The following is a 7,910-nucleotide window of genomic DNA, read 5'->3' on the forward strand; positions in this document are numbered from 1 at the left end:
AAGAAAAATAGCAAAAGTTTGCCATATAACTCCGTTATATTTTCAGCTTTCTTTCTAGCAGATAGGACTACCATTAAAAGAAGATAATAAACAAATGACAGACAATTAATCAGTGGAAAATCGAAATACCTTTTCCCAAAGGCACGAAATCAGACCCTTTCAGCATCAATTGTGTTTCCTCCTAAGCTAAACCACACTTCTTCACCACTTTTTGAAATATTTTTTTTTATCCTGGCTTGTTATCCAGGCATGTGTGACCTGTACACAGAGGAGGAGAATCATCTGGATCTAGAAAAGCTTTTATATGGAGTGAACCTTGGCTACATCCGCTTGGAGAACTACAGGGGTTACTCTCGGTCATGGAGATGTTCCGTGATTAAATCCCCCTAGTGGAGCACATGTAGACTCGGGGCTACTCGCACTCCCCGACCTCCTTAACATCTGGAACTAATGATAATCGAAATAAAAACCATAGACCTACATGTATTTAAAGTAGTAAATAACCTTCCCGGGACTACATTTCGTTTGGGTAAACAGTTGGGTTATAGGCCTATACGCCATCGTCTTTCCACAAATTATGTACATTTTAGTTTGACATTTTAGTCATTTAGCAGACCCTCTTATCCAGAGAGATTTACAGGAGCAATTAGGATTTATGAAGTGCCTTGTTCAAGGGCACATCGACAGCCAAGCTCGGCTATTCGGTCACTGGCCCAATGCTCTTAACCGCATTTTCATTCTGATTATTCAGAATGAAAACGGAACAATCACTGACGCTGAATATGTTTTTCCATGGATTTAGATTAAACCCCATAATTTACTGTCAAAACATAATCTGGTCATGTTTACCTTTCATGATATTCAACCATTAATTACATATTTCCCCTGATTTCTTCCAATCATTTCCAGGTTGCATGTATCAAATCAAATTGTATTGGTCAAATACACATATTTAGCAGATGTTATTGCAGGTGTAGCGAAAAGCTTGTGTTCCTAGCTCCAACAGTGTAGTAGTATCTAACAGTGCAGAAGTAGCTAAAACAATTCACAACAATACACACAAATCTAAATGTAAACTAATGGAAATAAGCAATATATAAATATTATATAGAGCTATGTCAGAGTGTAATTGACTAAAATACAGTAGAATAGAATACAGTATATACATATGAGATGAGTAAAGCAGTATGTAAACATTATTTAAACATTATTAAAGTGACTAGTGTTCCATTATTAAAGTGGGCAGTGATTCCAAATCTATGTAAATAGGGCAGCAGCCTCTAAGGTGCAGGGTTGCATAACCGTTTGGAAGCCGGTTAGTGATGGCTATTTAACAGTCCGATGGCCTTGAGATAGAAGCTGTTTTTCATTCTCTCGGCCCCAGCTTTGATGCACCTGTACTGACCTCGCCTTCTGCATTATAGTTCGGTGAACAGGCAGTGGCTCGGGTGGTTGATGTCCTTGATGATTTCTTTGGCTTTCCTGTGACATCAAGTGCTTGTAGGTGTCCTGGAGGGCAGGTAGTTTGCCCACGGTGATGTGTTGGGCAGACCGCACCACCCTCTGGAGAGCCCTGTGGTTGCATGCGGTGCAGTTGCCGTACCAGATGGTGATAATGCCTGACAAGATGCTCTCAATTGTGCATCTGTAATAGTTTGTGAGGGTTTTAGGGACAAGTCAAATTTCTTCAGCCTCCTGTTGCACCTTCTTCACTACACTGTCTGTGAAATAGTCTGATGATTAATGACTCATCACTTGGGAAACAACAATGAGTTCAGCCGAGGGGGTGTTCTTTTTAAAAGACTGAAAACATTTCCCCAAAGCAATGTGACGATGACAAAAACACAAATGTCATTGAAAGGAAAGATTTGAAGAGATTTGCAGTCAGCAAGTTACCCTTGATGACAATACAGTAATTTGCTCCCCCGAAATGACGTAGCCTCTCACCTATGAATTGGATTAGTGCAAATAAATATGTTTATAGATGGAAATTATAATAGTTAAATAATTACACTATTAGGTTATGCATATTCATGAAACCAATCATTGTAGCTCTTTTTAATTATATCAATTATGACCTTTTCATTCTGCCAATCTGAATGGGACACTCAGCCGGTTCAAAGTTCAACTACTCAAAGCTCAATAACTTATCAACACAGTAGGATTTATAGCTGTAGGCAGAGCATATCCTCAGAATACCATCTCCAACACTCTAATCAGAAAAGGAACAGTTCAAAGTTTGCCAGACGTTTTCATACCTCAAGTGGTCTAAAGTCAAGCTGATGTCATCTCATTCTAGTCAATAGGAGAACTCTGCAGTGCAGGCCTCAGTCCCTAATTAATGTGAAAAATGGAAGCCTAGTACTGGGAAATAACAGTAGAAAACATTTTATGGTATTAATCTGTTTTCATCAACCTGGCCTTGGGCTTTCGACTCTGTCAATCATCTCATTCTTATCAACAGACTCAATAGCTTTGGTTTCTCAAATGACTGCCTCGCTTGGTTCACCAACTACTTCTCAGATAGAGTTCAGTGTGTCAAATCGGAGGGCCTGTTGTCAGGACATCTGGCAGTTTCTATGGGGGTGCCACAGGGTTCAATTCTCGTGCCGACTAATTTCTCTGTATATATGAATGATGTTGCTCTTGCTGCTGGTGATTCTCTGATCCACCTCTACACAGACGACACCATTCTGTATACAGTACATCTGGCCCTTCCTTGGACACTGTGTTAACAAACCCCCAAACGAGCTTCAATGCCATACAACACTCCTTCCGTGGCCTCCAACTGCTCTTAAATGCTAGTAAAACAAAATGCATGCTCTTCAACCGATTGCTACCCGCACCTGCCCACCCGCCTAGCATCACTACTCTGGACGGTTCTGACTTAGAATATGTGGACAACTACAAATACCTAGGTGTCTGGTTAGACTGTAAACTCTCCTTCCAGACTCACATTAAGCATCTCCAATCCAAAATTAAATCTAGAATCGGCTTCCTATTTCACAACAAATCCTCCTCACTCATGGTGCCAAACATACCCTCGTAAAACTGACAATCCTACCGATCCTTGACTTCGGCGATGTCATTTACAACATAGCCTCCAACACTCTTCTCAGCAAATTGGATGTAGTCTATCACAGTGCCATCCGTTTTGTCACCAAAGCCCCATATATTAGCCAACACTGCGACCTGTATGCTCTCGTTGGCTGGCCCTCGCTACATATTCGTCACCAAACCCACTGGCTCCAGTTCATCTATAAGTCTTTGGTAGGTAAAGTTCCGCCTTATCTTAGCTTATTGATCACCATAGCAACACTCACCTGTAGCACGCGCTCCAGCAGGTATATTTCACTGGTCATCCCCAAAGCCAACACCTACTTTGGCTGCCTTTACTTCTAGTTCTCTGCTGCCAATGACTGGAACGAATTGCAAAATTACTGAAGCTGGAGACATATCTCCCTCACTAACTTTAAGCATCAGCTGTCAGAGCAGCTTACCGATCACTGTACCTGTACACAGCCCATCTGTAAATAGCACACCCAACTACCTCATCCCCATAATGTTATTTATCTATTTGCTCTTTTGCACCTGGGAATCTCCACTTGCACATCTATCACTCCAGTGTTAATGCTAAATTGTAATTATTTTGCCACTATGGCCTATTTATTGCCTCCCTAACCTTACTACATTTGCACACACTGTACATATATTTTTCTATTGTGTAATTGACTGTACGTTTGTTTATCCCATGTGTAACTCATGTTTTTGTCGCACTGCTTTGCTTTATCTTGGCCAGGTCATAGTTGTAAAAGAGGACTTGTTTTGAACTGTCCTACCTGGCTAAATAAAGGTGAAGAAAAACAACATTTGGAGTGCACTGGTCTGTGTTAAAGAATTCTCATGATCACTTAGGGTAAAATAAAAATTAAACACATAGGTTCCTGTGTAAGAAAGGCACGAAAAACAATAGCCTACTACTGTCAATATAGTATGCCCTGTGAGATACATTTAAACAATTCTCATGACTTCTGCAACACCACGTAGGCGATATGGTGAAAGAAAAATACTGGACGGAGCTCCCTAAATCAGAAAGGTTACAAAAGCAATGTTTTACTATAGCAGCTTACATATAGTATCGCTTGTGACGTTGATGTACATTTAAATAATTCTCCTGACTTTTGCAAAACCACATAGGCTATAAGACAAGATGAGGTAGAGCATGTAAACAGGTAATAACATGGTTTCATTGTCTGCTGAATCACATAATAGATGTGTAAAAGCTCTACCTTAGACTAGAGGAGCGTAACGACTATGTTTTAAGAGTTAAGTATTAATTGGGTAGGCTACCTGCTATCGATTCCGGACTTTTTCACAGGATGTTTCAGACATACTATAGTAACTTGGCCCCTGCTCAGTGAAAGTAGGTGAAAGGTGAACTGATGTCATCAGACCCTGGCTGCAATTGCCCCCACCCAGATGTTCCAGCTCAAAGTGACTAAACTTATGTAATAGCAAGTGATGAGTCAGCAAAACGTTTAGACAGTATGGAAAAGACCCCACTAATCAGAAAAGCCTTTAAATATATACATTAGGCTCTTGAACAGCTTCTATCCCGAAGCAATAAGACTGATACATAGCTAACATAATAAATACACGGACTGTGTTAACCTTGTATCTTTATTGACCTTTTATTTGTATTTTTGCACACTCACAGGGCCTTACACACACACACACACACACACACACACACACACACACACACACACACACACACACACACACACACACACACACACACACACACACACACACACACACTCTATCAACTGCTCTCACACATAATATGCACATACATTTATACTGACTCTACACTCACATGCAAGCTGCTGCTACTCTGTTGATCATACAATGTATCCTGATGCCTAGTCACCTTACCCCTATACATATCTACCTCCATTGCTCCAGTATCCCTGCACATTGTAAATATGGTATTGGAACTGACCCTGTACATAGCATGCTTGCTTACTGATTGTGTTCTTCATATTTCTTCTCATTGCTCGTGGTTTTTTTCTTGTATTATATTGTTATTATTTCATTGTTGGGTTTTGAGTTTGCAAAAAAGGCATTTCACTGTACTTGTGCATGTGACATTAAAAGTTGAAACGTGAATCTTTATAGACCTTATCTAAGTTTGGATATGTTTTAGGCTCATAGTGAAAGATTCGCACTATATGAGAAATTCCTATCAAGAATGTAAATTGTAGGATTCAAGTCAGTGGATTTAGTCAAAGTTACTCAACCTTATTCTTCTCGAGTGTACATTACCATAGATTGTGATTCAAGAGAACATGTTCTGTAGAGAACTGTTGCCATTTTGTCTGAAACTTGTAAACACAGAGGCCCCCTTGTCAATGCAGACTCATGACCCATTCCACATTGAGTGTGCGGGCCCCAGGAGGAATTAACAGTAGGTATTATGTAACCTGAGGAAGTGCGGCACACCTCAGCAGTGTGTCCACAGTATACCCCCTAGCCCAGAGGAACACCAGGTTTTATTCTGAGCCGTCAACATGGAGACGTCAGATGAAAAGGAAATAAGAGTCGACCAACACCACAACGGGAGGGCTACAGGTTAACATGACAATAACGCAAATTAAGAACTTGACTTTTCTCAAATGCTACACTACATTAATAGGTTTCATATTGTGTGATAAAAAAAATGAACTGACTTAATCTTCCAAATAGGTTTTTGATTAGAGCCAGGAGTTTTTCCTGGGACATACATCAAACCATAAACTGTAAGCGAGACTGTAATCTGAGATATCTAATACAACCATCTCTTAGGTTACTACTGTAGGCACATTTAACACTTGCTCTTAACCCATGGTGCCATTAAAACATTGCTGATATAGTCACACTATAAACCGTCTTGCTTTAATGAAATACCCTGGTCTATTAAATATTGAGTCCCACAGTAACACCGGCATGTTTTGGACTTCTCAGCCCTTTAATACATTGTGTTTGAGACTGCTGGGTTGTACCTTTGGATTGGTTTATTTCTTCTGCATCCACTGGTACCAATCATTTGGGGCTCCCAAGTGGCACAGCAGTCTAAGGAACTGCATCTCAGTGCAAGAGGCGTCGCTACAGTACCTGGTTTGAATCCAGGCTGCATCACATCTGGCCGTGATTGGGAGTCCCATAGGGCGGCACACAATTGGCCCAGCATCGTCCAGGTTTGGCCGGGGTAGGCCGTCATTGTAAATAAGAATTTGTTCTCAACTGACTTGCCTAGTTTAAATAAAGGTTAAATAAATAAAAAATGAGTGTGTGATTAACGGAAGCTAAGCTAGAGCAGTGTTTGAGATTGGGCTGATCCCAAAACGGTTCTCCTTACAAAAACGTATGTAAAGTCATAACGTTTTGTACTACAAACTAGTATGACATATCAAAAGACTCTCACTAACACATAACTTGTTTGCTCTAAGATGCTCACAAGCCACACAAGTGTCGTTAGAAGGTAACGGGTTCTTCTACAGTACATAGATCATAGGAATTCCCAGTGTCTATACTGTCATAAGGTCACAGTTGCTGTCACAAACGCCACAGTTGTCACTGTCTAGTTCGATTTTAGAGCAAACAAGCTGTACTTACAGAATTCTGAGAATTTTTTTCATCAGGTTGTTTCTTTGGCAGACATTCTTTTTGACATTCATCAATAAAACGAATAAATGCAACTGTATATGTCAAATTGTTTTGTGTTTAACTTGTAGACCTGGTGGTCCTGCAAAGAAAACTGTAAAACACTTCAATTTGAGGCTGAGGGCAGAGCAAGCAGATGAATGAAAATTGTGAATTTCATCTTGTTTTTCTGAGGGTACCCTGGTAACAATGGAGTCTATTAAAAACTACCAGAGCGTAACGAATCAGACCCATTACACAGGGTCTGAATGACCCACCAAATGGGAGGCTCTCACCAAACACTGACTCATTACACACTAGGCCAACAAAAACAAGAAACTGTACCCTACTGCAAAAAGACTGCTAAATAATATGCTACATATTAGGTAACAAATGGAAGTGAAAGGTTCGAGCTACAGATTTGGAGCCCACCACACACATATAGGGACAAACAAAAAGCAATGGTCGACTCAGGAGATATTGTCCAAAAAAAGCATGACATGTGAGGATGGCACATTTAGTTGAAATGCTGTGTCGTCACATTTAGTCATGAGATCCACTCCCTAAAACAAGATGAACTCTGTTATTTAGTCTGGTTTATACATAGGCCTTTCTCAAAACCTCTGATTTGCTGTTTTAATGGAATGCCTAGACATATCATAGTAGCTCACAGATAGGAGTGCAAAAGGGGACAATTGTTGTAGTTTTGCTACCATGTCCTATGTAGATCTTCTTGTAAGTGAGACACTAATGCAGCTAAATAGTTCAAAGATGTCCGCTTTCTTTACTTCCTTTCCTTCACCTGGAGTGATCTAAGTGAGCTGTGAGATTGGTTTGTAGATCAATGTACAAACAAATGTAGTTAAGGTGACGAGTAAAGGTAGCCAGTCCAGACTATTGAGACGCCCTGAATCTTTGACAACTCCATCCGTTTCATCTTTTGCTGTTGGTTCCACTTTCCTGCCGACTTCTCCAATTTCTTTTACACAAGGTGTGACTTCCCCCTAGTGGCTGAAACCAAAATGGCAAGACATTTGTATTGTACAAAGAGAAATCACATACGGAATGATCTCATCAAATGTTGCCCATTAATCCATTATAATCATGTACGTGTCGGTATGTACAATTACATCAAAACAAATACAGAGAAAACTGAATTTGTTTAGAAATGTGTTGTCTAAATTGTGGCCCTACAGTTGATGGTAAAAACAGGGATTGATAATCGA

The 7,910-nt window shown here is 40.2% G+C and overlaps 1 protein-coding gene across 1 annotated transcript in view; it reads right to left on the reverse strand.

Annotated features, from left to right (window-relative positions):
- Positions 1-281, reverse strand: part of LOC123993448 (phospholipid-transporting ATPase ABCA1-like) — a 42,662-nt gene extending 42,381 nt beyond the window's left edge. Inside the window, exon 1 of the mRNA XM_046295610.1 lies at positions 130-281. The gene's annotated coding sequence lies outside the window, so the exon portion shown is untranslated. The remainder of the gene's footprint in view (positions 1-129) is intronic.
- Between the last annotated feature and the right edge of the window lie 7,629 nt (positions 282-7,910).

The sequence above is a fragment of the Oncorhynchus gorbuscha genome, linkage group LG13 (genome assembly GCF_021184085.1).
Source record: "Oncorhynchus gorbuscha isolate QuinsamMale2020 ecotype Even-year linkage group LG13, OgorEven_v1.0, whole genome shotgun sequence".
Taxonomy (NCBI): Eukaryota; Metazoa; Chordata; class Actinopteri; order Salmoniformes; family Salmonidae; genus Oncorhynchus; species Oncorhynchus gorbuscha.